General features: G+C 41.0%; 1 protein-coding gene and 1 long non-coding RNA gene across 9 annotated transcripts in view; one reads left to right on the top strand and one right to left on the bottom strand.

Moving 5' to 3' along the window:
* LPP (LIM domain containing preferred translocation partner in lipoma) overlaps positions 1-22,409 on the top strand; it is a 694,560-nt gene that overhangs the window by 497,517 nt on the left and 174,634 nt on the right. The gene's annotated exons all lie outside the window — the stretch shown is intronic.
* LOC309629396 overlaps positions 1-22,409 on the bottom strand; it is a 38,971-nt gene extending 16,562 nt beyond the window's left edge. Inside the window, exon 1 of the long non-coding RNA XR_014245050.1 lies at positions 437-22,409. This is a non-coding gene — a long non-coding RNA (uncharacterized lncRNA). The remainder of the gene's footprint in view (positions 1-436) is intronic.

The following is a 22,409-nucleotide window of genomic DNA, read 5'->3' as shown; positions in this document are numbered from 1 at the left end:
AGCACCTCATTTTACTTTTGGAATTAAGACCCCTTGTGCTGAAGATACGGCCCAGCAAGCTGCATTTATTAAGGAAATGTGCATTCTTTTCCAGTTTTTATACTCCAGCTCAGACACTTTGATCATAGAGTGATATAACCAATGTCACTGCAATGAGTTGATATTCTATCAGTAAACAGTCTAGCCCCAGCCAAATACTTGTGTATTTTAGGCTTTTTAAAATTTTGAAGTCATCCTGAAGCTCTGGTATACAGGTATCATGGCACATCAGGCCCTAGGGGCAAAAGGTTGAGGACCATTAACCTAGATGATTTCTAAAATCTTCTACAGATTCTTAGGTTAAACTCTCTCCCAAACTCTTTTGGGGCATGAAAGCTGGCAGAGAAGGAGAAGGAAGTATGTCTTCTTAATTATGGAACACCTATGTTCACCTTACCCAGGGAGTTCTGTCAGAGGGCCTAAGGTCTGCCAGGTTCTTGCATGTTCCCAAGATAGTTCTGGCTTCCTGAAGTCATAGATGAGCCAGGTTCTTCCCTGTGGTTCATGGGTAGACTGTTTGGGGGGAGCAGCTGTCCAGGTCACATTCCAGAACATCACCACACACCTAGTGTTAGAAACGGAGCCCTCAGCAGATAGAAGCTGTTGTTTCATTTAATTACTTTTCAAGATGCCATTACCAGAAATTTTATGTAAATACATATTTTATTCCCTGAGGCGTGTTAACATGAGACCAAAATTATACAGCACTGAAAAGAAAACAGAAATTCCTTCTTACTAGTTTTCTCTGTGTGCTATTGGGAAGATGCTATAGGATAACAAAGGTGCTCAATCTTAGCCAAAGCCTCTCTCTTTGCTATTCGGTTTGCAGAATCATAGGAATGTGGCATTGATATTCATTAGTTCAACACAATTCATTTCAATGAACATTTACTGTTTGCCTTCTCTGGGTCAGGTGCTGGGTCCATGCTGTGAAAGTATGGACACTACTAATCCCGAAACAAACACTTAAGAGTTCCTATAATGTGCTAAAAGCATGTAATGTACACTACTGGCTAGACAGTAATTGGTGCCTCAGAGAGGGTACTTATTCATTTATCAAGTACTTATATTGCACTTATTACGTGTCAAGCACTGTTCTATTTATTAACTCATGTCATCCTCAAAACAGCCCATTGAAATGTGAGCGCTGTGATTATCTCCATTTTGCACTGATGCACGGAGAGGGTAAGTCATCTGCTCAGAGTCACACAGTTAATAGCAGTGGGTCCAGGCAGTAGGCTCTGGTGTGTGTGCTCATAAGCACTGTGCTATGCTTTGAGAGGTGAGAGGAAGAAGAAATTGCTTTGGCTTCAGGATCAAGGAATGAGGCATCTGAAGTAGGATGTGAAGGCAAGTAGCACTGACCCTACAGGGGATGTTTGGGACTGTCTGGCTCTTGGCATTCATGACAGTGGACATAACATGGGCGGTAGCCTTGAGGTGGAAAATGGCCTCTGTGGTTGTGTTGAAAGACTAGTAATTTCATTTGTCTGCGTGAGGCCACTAGGCGATTATAGGTCTAAGACCAGCATGGCAAGCAGAGCACACCTGTGTCCGCTGCAGCACTCTGCTCAAGGTAGAGAAGCTAACTGCTAATACCTGCCGTCCTGAGAGAGAACACCCTCAGATGCATAAACCCGATTAAGCAAGCTGGACCACTTCCCTAAAAGGTATTCACCTCTCTGTTGGTGAAGGAAACTTTCCAAATTCAACCCATTTGCTTTAGTACAACCCATGTCCCACTGGAGCCAAGGAATTCTGAGTTGTAGACATTTTTCTTGCTCCCTTGGTCAACCTTCTCTACCCTTCTTAAATAATTTCTGGGTCACCCCTTCCTAGGTAGGGATGAGTCTCCACTGAGAAAGGGAGAGACAGGAGTAAAGAGCCCTCTGAAGGGGGTGCCCTTTAGCAGGGCAAAGTGCTGAGGAAAGCTTCTTTGCCCGCCTGGGCATCAGTTCCGATGGCTCACACACAGCTGCAGCTCTTCTCCCTTCTCCACGGTGCTGGCTTTATCAACCAGCAAGACGAACCCACTGCCTGGGAGCTGCACAGCTCCCTTTTTCAGATGCCTCTTGAAATCTTTTGGAAAAACATTTGCTATCACAGCCTGTGCTGAGTTTAGCTGCCATGCTTAGCCTATCACCTATGCTGAAAAATTTTCTTAATTTAACAACCGATTTTCCTCTAAAGGTTCTCTTTCCTCTACCAACCACCACCTCTCTTTTCTTCACTCAGTTTGGCCATTATTTAGGCCAGTGTCAGAGGTATTGTTAGGCACACAAACAGGTCCAAAGGATGACTCCTTACTCTTGGAGCCAAACGTGGACATACTGAGAGCTACATTTTCCCTCCATCTTTGTGAAGACAGTGATGCAGTCAGGGTATCACCATGGCCTAATGTGTATAATTACAGGCTTTGAAGGCAGGCAGCCCTGGGCCAGAGTGTGTTATGCATAGTTCACCTCACCGAGCCTCAGTTTCCTCATCTGTATAATGGGGATATTATCTGTACTTGCCTCACAGGGGTTTTTGGATTAAATGCAATAATCTATATAAAATACTTAGCCCAGTGCCTGCACACTTTCAGTGTCCAATAAATGTAGGCATTATTAATCCTGATAACAACATGAAGGATGAATCATACCAGTCAAAGTACCAGCTTTTCCTCTGGATGGTTTTACTTTATGTAGCCACAGGCCTATACGAAAGGCAGTGATGATAAGGAGAAGGTATAGAAAGTTCTAGCCTCCTTTAAACTAAGTTGAGTGGCTCCAACTTATCCCCACAGCCGTTCTTGCAACTCTTACCCTGACTGATGGCTCTGGGGAGAAATCTAATGGGCACCATGGATGCAGGAGGGATAGAGGATTCCCATGAGGAATGCCAGACAGTAAAAAAGAGAGATGTTAACTTGGTATATGACTTCCAGTGTTTAAACTAGCACTTGTTCTTGCCCCCATTTGCTGGTCAGAATTATCTGGGGAGCCTTGTAAACACACCAATTCCTGAACTTCATCCCCAGAGATACTGATTTAATTGTTCTTGGGTGGGGAGTGGGCATTATTATTTTTTAAGCTCCCCAAGTGATTCCAATGGGCAGCCAGACTTCAGAACCCATGACTTAGAGGATGGGGGAACCGAGGGAGGAAATGGAAATGCGCTGACGGCAACCACGAGAAGAATCAGTGTGAGACAGACTCAACAAGTGCTCAGGGAGCTGGAGCTTTGCTCCTGCTCCGTCGCTTATCTCTGGGCCACATTTGCAGGCAGTACAAAAAAAGCAGGGGTAGGGGGACGTCAACATCAAGGATGTGAAAGTTGCGTCTAATCTTCAAATAGATAGTAAGCAGGGGCTTTACGGCTCTAGCTTGGGGACCGGCAAAGGCACCTGGTATGTGCGTGCTGAGGTGAAGTATATGTACTGATGTGAGCACCTCAATGTCAGGCTCTCTGAAAGGACAGATTTTCTTAATTTTGCTTGCTGTCAAAATAATAAAGGAATTCTGTGGCTTTCTTACGAGTCTTTAGATTTATATGCTTGGTTACAGCTTATCTCTTTTCTCCATGCTTTCTCATTTCCAGTTTCCAAATTATGGGAAATCATCTAGTTCAGTTCCAGCTGCCTCATGTTAGAGATGAGCAAACTGAGTGATGCCTGACATCTCACAGTCCTGTAGGAACAGATCTCTTGTCTCCTCGGGCAGTGCACCATGGTCTACTCAATACGGGGTTCAAGGATGGAAGGGCTAACTTAGGAGTGTCTCCAACTTTCTCCTACTCCTTCTGTTTTCTTGACCAAAGCCTGGACTGTTCCCATGCCATCCTGGCTAACCATGTGTCTTATTTTCAAAGACGACTGAAGTTTCTTCCTTTTGAAAACACAGTTCTTACCTTAACTGCCCTAGGCACCACCGCAGAAGAACCATGACCTTGCTGAGAGCCACTGCATGCCAGATGAGACTCAATTTTCCCTGAGTACTTAGGAGAGGAAAAACAATAATGCATATGATGGGCTTTTGGCCCTGCACCCAGATCCTTGAGGAGAAGATACAGTTTGCCACAGCTTATATTCTGATTTAAAGAAAAATGTTTTGTTCTGATGTCACTTGTCTAATTAATAGTAAAAAAAAAAAAAGGACTGAATTTTTCCTATGCAATGTCATCCAGCCGTTGAGATTTTAAAGTTAGATGGCCCAAATCCATTGTCTTCTGTGACGCTTCCTAATGGATAAATCTAACCCTGGTGTTCACAAGGCATTATTATATTCAGGGCTCATACATAGCACTGATCGTTCCCTTCTCATAATTCGTGTGTCCATTCAGTGAACATTTGTTGACTGCCACCTCCATGGCCAGGTGGTTGGAGGTTAGGGAAATGGAGCACAGGGCATGTGGAAGGGCATGAATAGTGAAAGTTGAGGCTATGAAGGCAGGGCTGCAAAGAACTTTGTAAAGTAGTTCTCAGGGGGTTGGCAAAGCGCACCCAGCAGAGGTGTGTGAGAACAGAGGAGTGGTGTCAGTGGATTTGTATCTTAAGAGAGAGAACATCTGATTATGGTTTATCCATTCAGCAGACACTAAATAAACACCTTCTGCATGGCAGACACCACGCTTGGCTCTGAAGATACAAGAAAGAATAAAAAAATGGTCCTTGCCCTCAAGGAGCTCACAGTCTATTGAGTTGCCTTTCTGACTTTCCCACTAGATTGTGAGCTCCTGGAGGGCAGGCACTTTTGTTCAACTGAAAAAAAAGTGCAAGTTTCAGAGTTAAACCTGGATTACAATCCCAGCTCTATTATTTTTATTGTATGCACCTCAGTTCACTGATCCGTAAATCAGGGCTCTTAGTGCCTGCCTCACTGAGGATGTGGAAAGATGAAATGAGAAGATAGGATGCGCTTGACACAGCAGGAGCTTTGTAATCTGTTTCTTTCTGTATCACAGTGCCTGGCCTGTGGTAGGCTTCAGGAAGTATACTTCTGCTGTCTGGCTGGTTGGAAGGCCTGTGTACTCTGGTGCCTGTAGGTTGGGGGATTTCAGCCTAGGATCTGTAGCTGGCAGATCTCTTCTCTGCTTGGGCAGCGATCAAGTTGCTTACTCCCGGCTGTGAGCTGCAGTCGGGACCGTATCGCCTTCTGGATCCTCAGTCCCTGAATCCCAAGCATGCATCTTGTAAAAGTCAGAAGCAAAGTCAAAGGAAAATGACGAAATTTCCTCTCTGGCCAAAATGCTATCACTTCATCAAGGGCAACAGAACTTCTTGGCAGGAGAAGTTGATTTGCCTGTGCTTATAATTGTATTCGCAAGTGCCTGAGTCCTTCTCACAGTGGCTTAAAGGGGTGGTGTTGGCTGTCCCTGGTCTTTGTCTGACATTCTGTTGTTTTCACATTTTCACAATTCATGATGTCACTCATTCCTAATAAAATCTCTCTGAAGTCCATATGGTCGGAATTTGAACACTTTACTGTATTCATTCAGTCACCAAGGAGATTGAGACCCACAAAAGTAAACTGACTTGCCCAAAGTCATAAAGCTCCTCGTGCTGTGTGTTTGTAAGAGGTTTGCTGTTACATCAGAGAAACTGTGAGAAAAGATACTAGTACTTTTTTGTCTGGTTAACACATGATGGTATGTCAGGAGATCTGGGTTCGTTTTTTGGCTCAGTGAGTGAGCACGGGCAACGCCGAATGGGGTTCTTAATATTGATATGCTTCTCTGACCTGTGAAATCACTGTCTCTCTTTCCCTGACTGATCACAAGGTAAACCTATTCCATCATAGACCATGTCTTCAATATATTGACCATATTTACATTTGACAAACTCTTAAAGATTTCTATAATGCTTCCAAGGGTAATTATCTTCAAACCTACTCTGTGAAGTATAGGTAGAACCCACTTGGTCCAGACTAAGGTCTAGGGAGATCAGGTGACATATGCTAGGTCATGTGACTAGTATGTGACAGATTTAGGGCTGAAATCCTAGTCCTCTGGCTCTGACTCTGGTATTTGTTATAGTATCTGACATCTCAGCCTCCATCTGACCTCCTTGCTGTTTGCTGTGGGTTAGGCTTTCCCTTTGGAAGTTAGAACTTGGCAAAGCTAAACTGACAAGCTTCTAAGTTTGCCATAGTAATGCAGGTGTGATATACCCTTCGAAGTGAAAAATATGTGGCTTTCAAGGGACTGCTCCACTTGTTTAAAGAGAAGTTTTCGTTTATTTCCCAATTTTACCTCCAATTTTTTTTTAACATTCCGCAAAATGTTCCAAGTTTCTTTAATCTACAAGTTGGAAGTGAGAGGTTGGCCTAATTTCTATGTTCCCTTCGAGCACAAGCAATAACACATCTTAAAGGGTGATAAATAGCAGTGTGAAATATAGATGGGTTCTATAAATACTCACAGAAATCCCTGTAGTCAGAGCCAGGTAGAATACGAGAATAGTCACGGCATTCTTCTCTCCTTCGCCATCCTCCTCCCTCTTCTAGAGGTAGTTTTGTGGTTAAGAACACAAACACTAGAGCCAGACAGTCCAGGATTTGAGTCTTGGCTCTCCCGGTACTACCTGCAAGACTGTAGACAATCTATCTAACCTTCCGGGGCCTCTGTTTTCCTCATTTGGAGAAAGAGGTCTAATGCTATTCCATGTGATTTGTAGAACATTGATTTAGTACAATGCCTGCACATTTTTAGTTGGTAATTATGGTTACCTCTTATCACTGTGTTTGTCTTCATCCAAGACCCTTTTTCTTACCCTTTAGGATACGTCTATCCGTGTCTTTTCCATAGAGAAGAAATAGTATCAGCTACATTTAACGTCAGTTTATGCTACTGTGTCATGGGGTGTTTTGCATTTCTAATTTTATCTTCACCTTTCTAATCAAAGTGCTGACTAATGCAGTATCTGCCACCTTGTGCCGGCTCAGTACATATGATTTGGATTAATAAATTTTAATTTTAACTTACGAGAGCAACATAACAACCTAGCCAAAAGTTTAGAAAACAGAGAAGAGAAAACACCGACAGTGCAACACTCATAATACCACACATGGTATAGCAGTCAAGGCCATGGACTGTAGTTGTGTTTGAATCCTGGCTGTGATACCTTGAGCGCTCTACTTACAACTCCAGGCTTCAATTTCTTCATCGCTGAATGAGTAACTACCTGAGCAGGAGGTTGGGAGGGTGAGGTGCATTTGAAACATTTAGAACAGGGCCTGACTCAATAAATCTTAGCTGTGATGATGAGGAAGAGGAAGATGAGCATGATTTGTGTGTCCCCTTTATGCATGTTGCTGTTCACAAATTACTTGAGTGATTTTACCTCTCCTGCTCCCTTTGTTTGCCATAAGAAACATGCATTAGGAGACTGAAGATTATACCCATTGGAGAGAACCAGACCCAGAGAGGGGAAATGACTATCTAAGTTGTATTTAGCAAGTTTATGGCAAAGAGGGGCCTAAAATTCCTAACCACCAGGCTGCTCTGTGTTTGTTTCCTATATAGACTTCTTAGTTGGGGAAAGTAATTTTTGACTCCTAGTTACTATCCGAGATTGCAGATTAAGCTAAAGAGACAGTAAAGCACATTTAGTTTTTTTTCAATCTGGTTTTGTATGACAGTGTTTCATATCAACTGGAACATAGATACCTATGTAGGTTTCTAAGGGGCAAATGGAGAGGATTCCTGAAAACGTACAGCCAAGCTTTACGTAAAGACAGCATATCCCTCTGTGGAACCTGCAAAAGCAAATAAACAAACAAATAAATAAACAGCTTCCATCATGATTCTCATCTTTTATGTGTCGGCACAGCCCTTGCGGCAAAATCCCAGGGCCCCCGTGTTTCTCTACTCTGACCTTCCTCTAGGCACTGAGTTGTTGGCGTCAGAAATCATCACAGCCACTTGTATGCTCATTTTCTTCAGCCTCTCACTAAAGCAATCATTTTTTTTAAGATCAGCAGCAAAAAGCAAACATTTCAGTGAGTAGTATGCACTTGAGTCTGGAGCAGCTGACCTGCTGTGCCGAGGTCATGGGCTGATCTGTAGACATCTTCTCCTGCAGCCTCATGTAGGGGTGGTTGTCCCAGTAGACAATTCCCTCACTTTCGCTAAAGTATTACGGACATCTTCATGCACAGCACAGTGAAACTAACAAAAAGGAACAGAGAGAGCAGAAGAGCCAAAGGTCAATTACATGTGATTTTGACCTGAAATGAAAGATGATAACTTATCAACTTGACTCTCTCGTGTGTCCCTCTTGGGTCTTCACCTGGAATGTCATTCTTGCTGCATTTCTGGATGTCCAAATTCCGTATTCATCCAAGACGTGGTTAAAATGCCACCTTCCCTTGTGAGTGTCCCTTCGTCTTCCCAATGTGAGCCACCTCCTCTTTCTCTGTGTTCTGGTAGCATTGATTAAAACATTTAACTTTGGTTATTGTATTTTTGGATATTTTACATTTGGATATTTCCAGATGTCTAATATTTCCTACTACATCTCTTAGAGGGCAGGGCCATGTCTCAGTTATTTCTTTAAGTTCTTTAGCTCTAGCACTTACTAGGCACTCAGCAATTGTGCTTTGAATAAATGTATTACTTACAATCATCTCCTCAGTTATGTTTAGTTTCTGTGCTATTAGGACCTTGCTAGGTTGCATCTCATATGTGAAACAATATGATCTTTAATGTGCTTGATGTACTGTAACATCTTGTACTTGTTCTTCTCCCACAAGCTCATTTTATATTCAAGAAGCAATGTGAGCTGAGTCCATAACATTCAGCATTGTCATGAGGGTTGAGGCACTGCCTGCCGAGTGACCTGCGTCAGTCACTGCAATACGTCTCTTGGTTAGAAAAAGAATAAAGCCAGTAATAACTGGCTTCCTACCTATCAGTGAGGGTAGTTAGAATGACAGTGATAATGAAACATATAGAGTTTTTGATGATATTCATGGTGGTGTTATAACAATAACTGTTTGTAAGTTTTTGGCACTTAATGATATCAAATCCACTTCATTCTTTTTTTTTTAATTTTATTTATTTATTATTTTTGGCTGTGTTGGGTCTTTGTTGCTGTGCGCGGTCTTTCTCTAGTTGCGGCGAGCGGGGCTCACTCTTCGTTGCAGTGCACTGGCTTCTCTTTGCGGTGGCTTCTCTTGTTGCAGGGTATGGGCTCTAGGCGCACAGGCTTCAGTAACTCTGGCACGTGGGCTCAGTAGTTGTGGCTCTCGGGCTCTAGAGCGCAGGCTCAGTAGTTGTGGCACATGGGCTTAGTTGCTCTGCGGCATGTGGGATCTTCCCAGACCAGGGCTCGAACCCATGTCCCCTGCAATGGCAGGCGGATTCTTAACCACCCCACTTCGTTCTTATTATAGTGACACTTTCAACCCCATCCTTCTGGGTCTTAATCTCTAGCTACTAGAACTTGAGAGGCGGTTTCTAGAATCAGTGTGGTTGGATACATATCCTAGCTCCTTCTCACACCAGCTCCGTGACTTTGAGCGAAGCTCTTTGGAGTCTCTGTGTCTGTTTTCTCATCTGTAAAGTGAGGTAGCAAAAGTGCTCACATAGTTGGATTATTTCAGAGGCTAAATGAGATAACACATGTAGACAGTAAGTGACTCCATAAATGGTATTACTATAATCCCTGGGCATTGAATAAGGCCCTGAGTCAAGAAAATTCTTACCAGAAGGAAGTATTTCTTTCAGAAAGCCATGTATGTCATTAGGAAACAATGGATAAGACAAAAAGAGAAGGGAGATATTGAGGCCAACTTTCCTAGGACTCTGGACTCCCCTGTGACGAAAAGTGGCTCATGGGGTCTGCATCATGTGAGGAGAGATGCCTTTTGTTAAGTCAAGGAAGAGAAGACTGGCACGGGGGTGACACCAGCACAGCCTGCAGACTCCTCTGGGGACCACATCTGTTTGTGCCAGCTGTTGTCAGTCTGTGTAAGTTCGCCGAGAATAACAGCCATGATTTTCACTTTAAAGCAGCTTCCATCTCAGGATCTCAGAATGCTGCATAAATGGAGGTGAGGGCTCCCAAAGTCATGCCAAGAGGGAACATACTTTATAGGGCATCGAGAATGTATCACTGTGCTGAGTGCATCTTTCATGGTGGAAAAAGAACGAACTAGTTTCAAAATAGACCTCTTTCCTGATTTGAGCCCTTCTTGATTCCACCACTCATTATTTAGGTGACCTGGGACAGCTCAGTTCCCCTCCTTGACTCTCAGTTTTCTCATTATAAATGAGGGGCTTCACCTACCACTAAATGATCTCTAGTGTGTTCTGTTTCTGGAATGCTCAGAGAGGGCCGGGGATCTACAGTTACCTCCCAGTAGACTACCGCAGACTACAGCGTTTTACATTTCGGTGAGGCCCAAGTTCTTATAGAATAGAATATTGCGTAGTGTTTTATTCATGCTTGGACTTTTAACCCAGCAGAAAAAAAAATTATGACTTTGGTCACTAGGAAATGGTATTATCTTTTAGTTTTTTATATCAGAGTATTAATGACCCTTTACATGATTTTTCCTTCGCTCACTTCTAGTACAGTGCTAATTATCATTTATTTTTACTGTTTTAAGATTTAGCATTACCCCCCAGCTTGTGTCAGAGATTGATAAAGGAAGTAGTCTTTTGAACAGCAGTTCTACTTCTCTTGCTGAATCATGAAGACATCAAAAGTGGCCCTGTCTCTCTACTTCTTGTGCTCAGTCCATCTACATCAGAATTACCCAGGACGCTTGTTATTTTCTAGGTTGCCATCTTTCTACACAGTAAATACTTCATATTTACAAAACAGAAACAAACTCACAGACATAGAAAACAAACTGATGGAAACCAAAGGGGAAAGGCAGGGGAGGGATAAATTAGGAGTTTGGGATTAGCAGATACAAACTACGATATATAAAATAGATAAACAACAGGGTCCTACTCTATAGCACAGGGAACTATATTCAATATCTTGTAATAAACTAGAAGGGAAACGAATATGAAAAAGAATATATTTACATATATTCAACTGAATCGCTTTGCTGTACACCAGAAATTAACACAACATTGTAAATTAACTATACTTCAATTAAAAAAAAATTGTTGGTATTTGTCCCTTAGGAAATTTCCTTTGATAGTTCAAGACTTCATAATACAAGATTAAATTCTCCTAAACGTAAGTAGATAGGTCATAAAATCCCTCTGAAAAAAAATGTAGATGGGTTGAGAGGCTGAGGCAGTTGTATGATGGTTAAGCATGCACTTTCTGGATTGATGACTGCATTCTGATTCCAAGTCCCCAGGTACTGTCAAGGTGATCTCTGTGCCTCAGTTTTCTCATTTGTAAAATTGGAATCTCTGATCTGATGGGGCTGCTGTGGTGACTAAATGAGTTAACGTATTTTGAACATTGTCTGGTCCTTGCTAAACTATTCAGGATACCTTAATTATTTTCAGTGTCATCAGTTATAAATCAATAAATATATAAATTAAATACTTACATATTTCTACCTTTCAGAGTTTATGGAAGGAGATATTCCTTCAATAGAATTACTGTTATTTGAATCAAGGTTGCTGATCAGTTAGAAATATTCAGTGCTGTTGACCTTTAGATTCAGTGTCAGGGCATGATCTATTTCCCCCTCTGCTGCAGTGCTGATGAATGGCACTGAGTCATTCATATTCCCTCATCCACCTTCCTGCCACATTTGAAAGGCAGCCATAACTCAAATTTGACAGACTGTTTGTGAGCATTTAATACAAGTCATGAGCCCCTATTAAATATTAGCACATGCCATGTATCATCTTAGGTATTACAACGGCCCTGAAATGGAAGCATTCCCTATTCCCTGCCTGCCCCCTGACCCCATTTACAGATGAAGATGCTTATGCTAAGAGAAGTTTAAAAAAACTTGTGAAGTGTTATGCAAAATAAGGGATATAACTTGGTATTTGAACCAGCTTTTTCTGCTTCCAAAGCCCACACTTTCTCCATTACACCACAATCAATATTTCTGAAAGTAAATGGGGCCACATTGGTCTCCAACTTCTGATATAATTAGCATCATGCTTTAATCAGTGAGGTTGACTGTCTTGATTAATCTTTATGACAGATCATATAAGTTTCATATTTCTAAATGAATATATAGAGGCAGCTGTAAATTAGTGGAAAAACACTGAGCTTGGATCAGAAGACTCATGTTTAACTCTTGGCTCTGCCACTTCCTATGGGTGTGATTTTGGCTAAGTCACTTAACATAGTCACTTAACAAACCACTAACGTGGTTTGTTTCTTTGTACAGAAGACACACATTCCTGCCTTGGAAAGTATTAAATAAAATGTAGCGTGCGTGAGTGTTGCCCCAGAGTTCCTTGCTGCCTGTGAAGGAGCGTGGAAATGCAAAGACCTTTCTTCCTTTGCTTCAAGTCCCAATGCAATCTTCTCATCCCCCGTGGCGTGTTTTTGGTATGCCCCAGTCCACTGTAACTTCTCTTTCCTCTAAAATCATATCATCCATTGGAGTATTCATGTGGTATCTATTACTGTGTAGCATATCTTTAAGGATAAGAATAGGCTCTTAATCAGTGCAGGCAGTGAATGATTTACATGGGCCATCTCATTTAACTCATGGGGTAAGTCCTACTGACCCCATTTTATGGTTTATGCAACTAATACTTCGTAAAATGAAGCATCTTGCCCCGAGTCACACTTGCGGTAAGTAGTGGATGTGGGATTTGAATCCAAGCAGGTAGCCAGCCGCTAGAGCCTATACTCTTAAGTGTCTAAACCATACTGATTACCATCAGCAGTCAGTGTTTTGCTTCGTTCTTTATTCCTCCCTCATGTGCCTTGATTTCTTGACTGAATTATAAATTCCTTGAACTGGAATTTCAATTCCAGTAATTGAGATATTGAATACACCTCAGTTATCCTGATGATTGCCATCATGCCTAATGACTAGTATTTGTGGATAACTTAATGTAGATTTCACCGAGGGTACAGTTTTTCACACTGCCTCAGTATCCTGGAAGCAAGGACTTTTGACTCCTTCCTTGTCTTTGTCTCCAGAAGCTAATCTTCCCACCATGTTGAGCTACTTTGATTTGATTTTCACAGGTCAAGCAAAAAACCTTTTCTCTGTTATTCTCATGGACACACTTTGCCTGCCTCCCCGCCAAGGCCCAGAAATCCAGTGTGATCAGTGCATCTGTCAGAGGATGGACTTGTTTGCTGCGGGTGGCATTGTTACTGAACAAAACACATGCCCTTCCTTTGCATCCTAAGTGCCTTGGATTGCTGAGCAAGAACCTTTCTGACTCAAATGAAAACCACCTTGTGTTAGGTGAAATATGGGGAGTTAACCATTTGTTTGCTGGCGTGCATTTCCCACGAAAAACTCAAAAACAGAAATTCACCTCAGCCATGGAAAGTGATGTGCCAAGCGTCATATTTGCATATTAAAACCGAAAACTGATTTGCATGTTATTTCAGTGTCTTGTGTCACGTTCAGGCATCTGTCAAGCCCACTTAGATAGAAACAGCTTGTATAATAGGAAAGTGTTTCTGTGCATATCTGACTGAAAATCTAGGTGCCTTTATTTTTTTCAACAAATTGTCCCCACTTTACATTCTTCTTTTTCATCTGGCTTTGTGTCTGAAAATGCTAAAGAAAAGACTGAAATCCCATGTCTTGTAAAGAATAGTTCTTATTTTTTAAGGGTCATCCATTTTTTACTATATTTAGATAATTTTAAAATATTAAAGAAAAAATTAATATTCCCATCATCCTAACATGAGCTGTTAACATGTTGGTATTTTTTTCTTCCAGTATCTGTTTTTTTATACCTACATAGACACACCTGCTGGCACCCTTACATATATATTTGTATACATTTGGAATTACCAGATAGTACTATTTTAATATCTTTCTGGGTTTTTTTTTTTTAACATGATAATGACAAGAATTATGAAACAATCTAAATATGTAACAGTAAGGAATTGGTAAAGCCCCAGTGAATTAGAACCATGGTCAAGGCTGGAGCCCTGGTAAGAGAAACTGTAAGATGTCTGGTTGAGGATGGCTTTTCTATGGGACGGTGTATGGAAAGTAGTGCATGGTGGTAACACTTTTCTTCCCAGTGTTGGAGCAACTAGCCCTTTGCATTGTTCCAGGCAATCAAATAAAGATGAAATGTCTTTTCAGTGGAAGTCACTGCCAGGCACTAGTGGAGCACAGCAAAGACCAAGACCTCGTTTTGTTTGAAAACGCAACCTTGAACAACAGTTCATCCCATTCATCAAGCTTTTTATGTCTTGAGTCTTGTTGAGGTGAAACCTACCAATGGAAATAATGTCTTGTCATTGTCTTTCCTTTGTTGTATCAGATCCCTTCTGCATAGCACACATAGGCCTAATTAATGGAGCAAAGAAATGCAGGTAGCTTTTAGCTCTCGTGCTGTGGAAATAGCTTCTAGTAGCCTTGTGTAGGAATCATGTATGGTGGTATATAAGAAGGAAGCAAATTGATAGAGATCTTATCACCTGCCACAGAGGCCACTGGCTTTCTCCTTTAAGGAAGGCCTGCCTTCTTGAAGGATGGAAAGTATGGAGAATATGGGAGTATGGAGAGAAGGAGTCATGAAACGAGAACTATGAAGCAGGTTGGTAAGAGATCCTTGCTTTAGCTTCTCCCTGACCCTGAGTATCTGGGACTCCTGCTTCTGACCTTTCCTACCTGCCTACCAGGTGGGAGAGCATATGTGGTTATGCCTTTTTTGCTTGGAGCTCATCTAGGCAGGAACACATAAGGGAGGCTACTTCGTTCTGAATAACCAAACATGAGCTCTGCTTTACTGTTTATCTTTGGTGCCAAAGGCTAAGATGTAGAGAGTTTAACAATTTGGAGAGCCAGCAAAGCATACCTTCACCAAATGTCATGTATTTCAAGGTTTACAATTAAAAAGACTCAGAGGAATTACATCTCTTGCTACAACAATTAATGTGAAATTCAAATAGACTAGACTGAAGTACTTTATCAGCAGATAGAAGAGTGAAGAGTTACTGGAGAGATACTGTTATCTGCACACATTCCACTTCCAAGAAGAAAATCATCTTTGTTAGTGGTTTGTAAGGTGTCCCTTCTGGTAACCACAACTGTCATTTAAACACAATATTATGTTTAATATTTTACAGAGCTTCTTCATATGAATTAGATATTAGTATCTTCCAGTTTATAGATGGGAAAGTCTAATAGAGAAACAAAACCCTTGGGGAACTGAAATGGTGCCCTAGCTGTCAGGGCCAGAATTAAGCATGCTCCAAGCGAGGCACTCTTAAGGCTACCCTGATACTTTGGGGACTGGTGGGGTGCTCATGGAGAGAAGCCACTACCTCTCAGCTCAGCCTACGTTACCATAATTCTCTGGTGTGCAAACACCACAGCCCCTAGGTGGACACCCAGCGCTTTCCCCTGGCTGCGGTGACATCCAGCAACTCCCCCAGGCTGTCATTCAGAATCATCAGTCCTTGGCTATGACTCCAAATTTGGCCTAAGAAGGGTGATTTAGGGACATCCATTCATGGCATGAGAAAGGGAGTATGAAAAACGGGTTGTAAGAAAACAAACCTTTTGAAAGTTGAAGACTAAAACTGGCATAAAATCAAACTTTTAAAGTCAGATTTTCTGGAATGTCTTCTTTGTGCCCTTAACCATTCATTCTCCAAGAAAATGGACCTTAGGAATAGAAGAACTAAGCACATGCCTTTCTGCTCCCATGCAGCTGTGAGGAATGTTCATTGGTGGGTTTCTAATCGTTAATAAGTGGTTCTCCTCCTCCCCCTTCCTCCTCTGAGACCCATTGCTTTCAACCTGAAGCAGGGTGGGTGCCCAGCACATCTTCTGCCTTTGGCCTGAAGCGGAGTGCTCCTTCCACTGAACAGTGAGACGTTGAGCATAGAGTGTGATAATTCAGTGAGAGTCAGAAAGGAGAAGCAGCGTCAGGAAATTGCAAACTGCAAACTTGACACAGTTAAATAAGGGGAGAGAAAAAGAACGAAAATATCAGAAATATATTTTTTCTGGCAGGCTTTCAGCTCAAAATGGGGCTAATTCTACCGTTTGAAAGAAGATAATTTCAGTGTTTCTTTTTTCAAGAACACGTAATTGAAGTTATTTTCCCTCTGCGAGAAGGAACCTCTTGTACATCATTGCAAATGGACAAGAAAAATGAGAAGCTCTGGTACCTAGAGTGATAGAGTATTCATTATCATGTAATCCCTCTGAATATCTTGGCTGCCTTTTCCCAGTGTTGTATCTGCCTGGGCGGTGCTTTTCTGGTAAGGTTCAGATTTGCTCTAAGTTCCAGTTACCTAGCACTCTGTAACTAGGAAATCAACAGCAGGTAAGGACTCATGGGAGAAAAATGGCCCATGGCGAGGTCAATATCAGAGTAACCCAGAAGGCTGATGTGATGACAGATTAGGTAGCCATTTTGTAATATGGATCCTTAACACATATATTTAATTAGTTAAGTTGGTGGTAACAAAGATTCAAGGAGGTGGGTGTTCTCCTAGGTGTCTTTGCTGTTTGCACCATAGTGTAGGCTGTTTACCATGCTTCCTTTTCTCTTTAGGAGGGACAATTCTGCTTTCCCCACCCAAGGAAGGGTGGTGGTAGGAAAGGGTGGTTAACCTTTGTATGTTCTTGATTTCATGCCCCATGTGTAGTGAAAGTTCTGTAGGCTGCAGAAACCCTGTGACCTGCCAGCTGCTTACTCAGATTCAGAATGCTGAATGAAGTTCTAGATTGTTTCAGGGGATGCTGACAAGTGGTTTAAGTCCTCATGTAAATGGAAATCTCTATAATAATGAGGTCTCCACTTGCTCAGTGTGTCTGTTTTTATAAACTACAAAGTTGCCATAAATATGAATACCTGTGATTTCACTATAAATATCTGTAAATATCTGCATATTACGGGTTCAAAAATGTGATAGAGTTAAAAATCAAAGGAATCTTTGAAAACACCATTTTACGCATAAACATACCAAGGCTCAGGGAATAGAAATGATTTGATCCAAATGACTGGACAAGTTAAAGGCAGAACTAAGATTAGAGAGATAAATAGGTCTTTTGACTTAATAGGTTCTGATGTAAGAAAATACAAAACACTTCAAATACCATGAAGTGTTAATATAAGTATGATGGATACTGTTATTTGTGCTATTCTTAATCCGACAGAGTTTTTTTGCTCACCAAGCAGATTCTGTCCATATGCATTTTGTTTGCAGAAACAGTCCTTATTTTTGCACAGTCTCATCCATAACCTTTACCAGGGGCCTAGGATCCAAATTTGGCTGTGGTATTCATATTAGGCCTTCTCCAGAATGATAATCAGCTGGGCCCCTAGCAAGAAAAGAACCATGGCAGAGAAGAGCCTGCTGTAGATACTTGGATATTTTCTGTTTCCTGACACTTTGTGTCAGGAAAAAAAAATTATTTTTTCACATCTGAGGAAAAAATCTTCATTGTAGAAAAAGGAAAGTATAAATAAAAGGAATATAAACCACTGCCCATCACTTTTAACCATTAATCTCTGAGCATATTGCTTTCCAGTCTCCCTTCTGTAACAGTTTGAGGCAAGCCAGCCTGGTCAGTGGATGGCTCTCCTCCAGGAGTGAGCTCCTTTCTCCTATGCCTCATATGGCTGTATCTAACTGCAAGGGAGAATGGAAAATAGTCTAGCTGAGTGCTCAGAAGGAAGGGGAAACACATTTTGGTGAGCAGTTAGCAAATTTACATAGTACATATCAGAGTTCTTTTAAAGCATATTAACCATTAAATTGCTCAGAAACGCCATGATGTCTGGTTGCACTTTTTTAAGTCATCATTGGCTTTGGGTTTGAGATATTCACCAATAGGCATATTTCAGAAGCATGACTTTAGTAAAGTCAGCCCACCATTTTAAATCTCCTAAAGATTATCTGTTGCCTAAAACAGTCTTGACTTTGACCACAACCCATTTTTCTCTAGCCTCATCCTAGCTCTGTTCTTCCTCTATTTCTTAACATTTTTGCTAATATTCATGTTCTTGTGTACGTACTGTTCTTGGAATATCTTTACTTTTTTTCTCTTTCTTTTTTCCTTTTCTTCTTTCTTTCTTTCTTTCTCTCTCTCTCTCCCTCCTTCCTTCCTTTCTTTCTCTCTCTCTCTGTCTCTCTCTCTCTCTCCCTCTTTCTCTCTCTCTCTCTTTCTTTCTTCCTTTCTTTCATCTGGTGAAATCCAGTTTATCCTTCAATATCAAACTAAGTGGTTACCTCCTTTCTGTCAGTGTTCTGTTATCTCAGAACACTGAATTCATACCTGTGTTTTTGTACTTACACTTTACTGTAATTACCTATTTTCATGTCTCTCTCTTCCCAAACTGAGTTGTCAGAGGCAGGAATCCTGAATAATTTGACTTTATAATGATAGTGCTTAGTACTTGGCATTTCCTTAGGAAAAGTATGTTCAGAGAATTTTGAAGGAATTCTCTGAAATTTATTTCCCAGTAATTTCATCCGTGGGTCATATAATGTTTTTTTTTCTTTTTTTGCCTTTACTAGGAGGTCCAGGCATTTCAAAGAATGCACATATTAGTGATTAATATTGATACTTATAAGAATGTCTTTTACTTAGAAAAGGCTAGAGGCTGTGTTTATATTTGTTGTGCAGTGCTTTTGTTTCACTATTTAGCAGTAAGCCTCCACTCTGGAAAACATCTTTGCTTATTAGATAATACAATCAGTATTTTAAAATCCAAATGACTATAGTGATAGAGCTGGAAGGCTTGGAAATAACAATATCGGAATCCAGCGAGGCATTGAAGTGGAGCCAAAACACGGCCAACTCAGCCTACCTAGTCTCAGTCAGGGCTCTGCTGGCTTTCAGGGCTGGTACTGCACACAGCATTGCTCAGTTATCTTTTCTGAGCCTCAATTTCCTCATCCATAAAATAGGGTGATATATCACACAGGGCTGTTGTATAAACATTTGAGATGACATATGTGAAAGCAGGCACTTTGAAAAGGGTCATACAGATACAAGGAACTGTTATTATGTCACAATGAATATACTGCTGATGCTATTCATATTTCTACTTCTGAAGAAATAAAAAACAAAATAATATATCACATCCCCTGCCAGCCCTCCCTCACCCCCCACTTATAAATTTTCAATTGTGTTTTATTGCCCAGACACAATTTTAGAAGCTGCTTATTTAAAAATGATTTGGACACAATTATTAATTTTTCCTAGGATGTGTTGAGTCCTAAGCACTCCCGGGGGAGAGAAATTGAAAGGGATCTCTTCATCCCAGTGAGAAAGTGCTAAACTACTACTTACGAGACTTGAACGCTGAAGAAAGTCCTGAACTCTATTTTCCTGGGTGTGAGAGACAACTGGGAAGAACTTGACTTTTTACCACTATGTATTCCACAGATGTTGAGTATTACCCACTGGAGGTGGGGGCAGTGGGGAGTTCTCTAGCCAAATAAGGTCCAGAAACACTGGAAGAGATGATCTCCTGGGGTCTTTATTCAGAAGGAATACCAGGAATCCAAGATCAGCAATATTTGAGATTAGAATCTAAAAGAAAAGAGCCTTTCCAAACTTCAGAAACAGTATCACAAGCAAATAGGAAGGAGTATTTGTAGAATACAAGGTATAATATAAGTATTGTTTCTTAAAATCTGTGAAATACTGACAAGGTAAGTACTTTGAAATTAGGCCTCTGCTTGAAATTTAAGTGCTAAAGGTAGAATCTCAATTACTGGCTCCGATTTACAGAGGACAGACTTGGCTTTCTTGCTGCCTTTGTTTATATGAAAAGGGAAGCCGGCAGATTTTAGGGCCAAACAATAATAAATTGTGTCCATTCCCTGAGGGTTCACCCTAAGACTGGAAGCAGGAATTATCAGATTTTCTCTACTAGTTGTTGATTTAAATTAAAACAGCCACGACCATTAATATTTCATACTTTTCTAGCACTTTCTCTATGGAAAGCAATGTTTGATTGGAAAAGAATACATAGAATTTAGAGTCAGGTAATACCAAATTTGGGGCTCAAGTTCTCTCTTAATTGCAAACCTGCAAAAAAAAGTTGTAGATAATTTTCCTATCTCGTCTTCAATGTTGTCACCTGAACTGGGATAGTCCCCTCCCTCAGAGGCAGGCTGGGGGATCTAGAGTCCCTTTGTTGCCATGGCTTGAAAGTAGTTAAGCTCTATTTAGCATGAAATGCAAGCTGTCTCATCTTAATTCTCACAAAGACTGTGAGGTAGCATTGCAAGCCCATTTTACAGAAGGGGGTCTCAAGTTCAGACAGGTTCACAAGCTCACCTCATTAAATCTGTCTCCAACCACAATGCCACTGACACACCATATATCCCTTCACTATCTCTGGCCACAATAATTTTATGTTCTTATATGAATATTTCTGTAAAATTTTCTTGAAAGTTGATAGCATATATGAGCAATTTGAAGTTTAATTATACTAGCAAATCACTCCTCCAATGTTTATATCTGCATACACTCCCCACAGTATAGTGTGCTTTATGGAACTGATGATCATTTGTGTCTGTCTTTCACCCTCACTAGACTCCAGTCCTTTCAAAGGCAAAGACTGTGTCAAATACGTCTTTGTGTTCCTCCCTGATGCTTGCAGAGGGTACACAAAATAGGCACTGTAAGAACGTGTGCATAAACTAATAAGCAAAACAAATGTGAATGAGTCAAGAACTTCTTTAACCCTCACACTAACTCAATGGGGCAGGCATTATTTGAAGTTTAGAGGAGGCCCTGAGATTAATGTTTAGGACAAATGAGTGAATCTAGGATGGGCTCTTGTCCTGGCTTTATCCTAATTAGCCCTGCCCTATCTTTTTGGGTGTCAATTTCTTTACCTCACAATGAGTAGATTGAGGTAATGATCCTGCAGATGCCAGATGAGAGATAGTTAGAGAGAAAAGGCCAAATAGGTACCCATCAACAAATTCACATATGTTTAGAAGGCATTTCATGCCCTAGCCATAACACAAGTAATTAATACCCTTCTTAGTTGTTGAAATGATGCTGGTAATAATAATGAAATTTTTGTACAAGGATTTGTTCTTCACAGGATTTTCACATCCAAGAACTCATTTGGTATAGTGAAGATAACGGGTGAATGAATATGCAGCTTCAAGTCTTGTTGAACTGATTCTTGTAAGCTATTCATGAAAGGAGAAACTCTTGGTCAACAATTTTAAGAGTGCATAAAGATCAAGGCAGTACATTCCCAATCTCAGCTCTTTCCATTTGCCATGGGGAATATCATCACCGATATTTCTAAACCTTTAACAGTCTTTTTATTTTTAATACTTTGAAGATACTGGGGTGTAATATCGGAAGTGGTCAAAGTTATAATGTAGGCAAAGGAAAATATAACAAATTCCCTCTTATTTACATAGCACCAGCTATTTTACATCTGGCCTCTGGTCTTTCTTCTTTCTTTACGTACTTTAGATTCTTGGTTGATCACCTCAAGTGTTCTTTCACCTGACATTTTATTCCCTTGCATTGCTTTAATTCAGGCACAGCCGCCTATTTAACACCAATCCAGTGTTTACTACTGCTGATTTACCTCCTCATTTGATATCTGGTTGTTTGCAGTGCAGGGGTGGTCTGGTGGGGTGGGGCAGGGAGGTTACTCAACCTCCTTAACTGGAACACAAGGCCCTTCACTTTGTGGACCCCATGTACCCATTAATATTCATCTCTTTTCTTATCTCAAACTTTATACATAGGAGTTCCTTATGCCACCTGGCTTCTTCCTCACCTGAATGTAAAAAAACTTCAATGTTTATGGTTCCTCTCCTTTAGCTGAATAAATCCTAGTCTGTGCTGGTGCCTCTCCTCTGGAATTCTTCCTCTCCGGACAGTGGGAGTCCCCTTTGTGCTCTGATTGTGCACTTTCTACAGTTGCTTTATCTTTAATTACTAGGGTGCCTATACCTCTTACTTGACTGTAAGCTCTGTAAGGGAAGAGACTCAGTTTCTTCATCTTTTTTTGTAAATCTACAACTGGCACATAGTGACTGCTTAGCAATTGTTGAATGAAATAGAGTCCTATTCTTTGTAAACATGGATTTCTAAGCCTGATAGATGGCTCATCTATATGAGGCAAGTGAATAAAGAAGTGCCCCCAAGGTCAGACACTGACTAGCTGATAAAACCAGTTCTAAACCCAGGCCTCCTAATAGCCCCATCCAGTGCTTTTTCCTCTACAGTGCAAACACTACCTGATTGCCTTGGTTGATGTCTAGGTTGCACTTAAAGGACTCTGTGTTTTCTGCC

The sequence above is a fragment of the Balaenoptera borealis genome (assembly GCF_965194805.1).
Source record: "Balaenoptera borealis genome assembly, chromosome: 5".
Lineage (NCBI taxonomy): Eukaryota > Metazoa > Chordata > Mammalia > Artiodactyla > Balaenopteridae > Balaenoptera > Balaenoptera borealis.
This window is presented reverse-complemented; position numbering and strand designations above follow the sequence as displayed.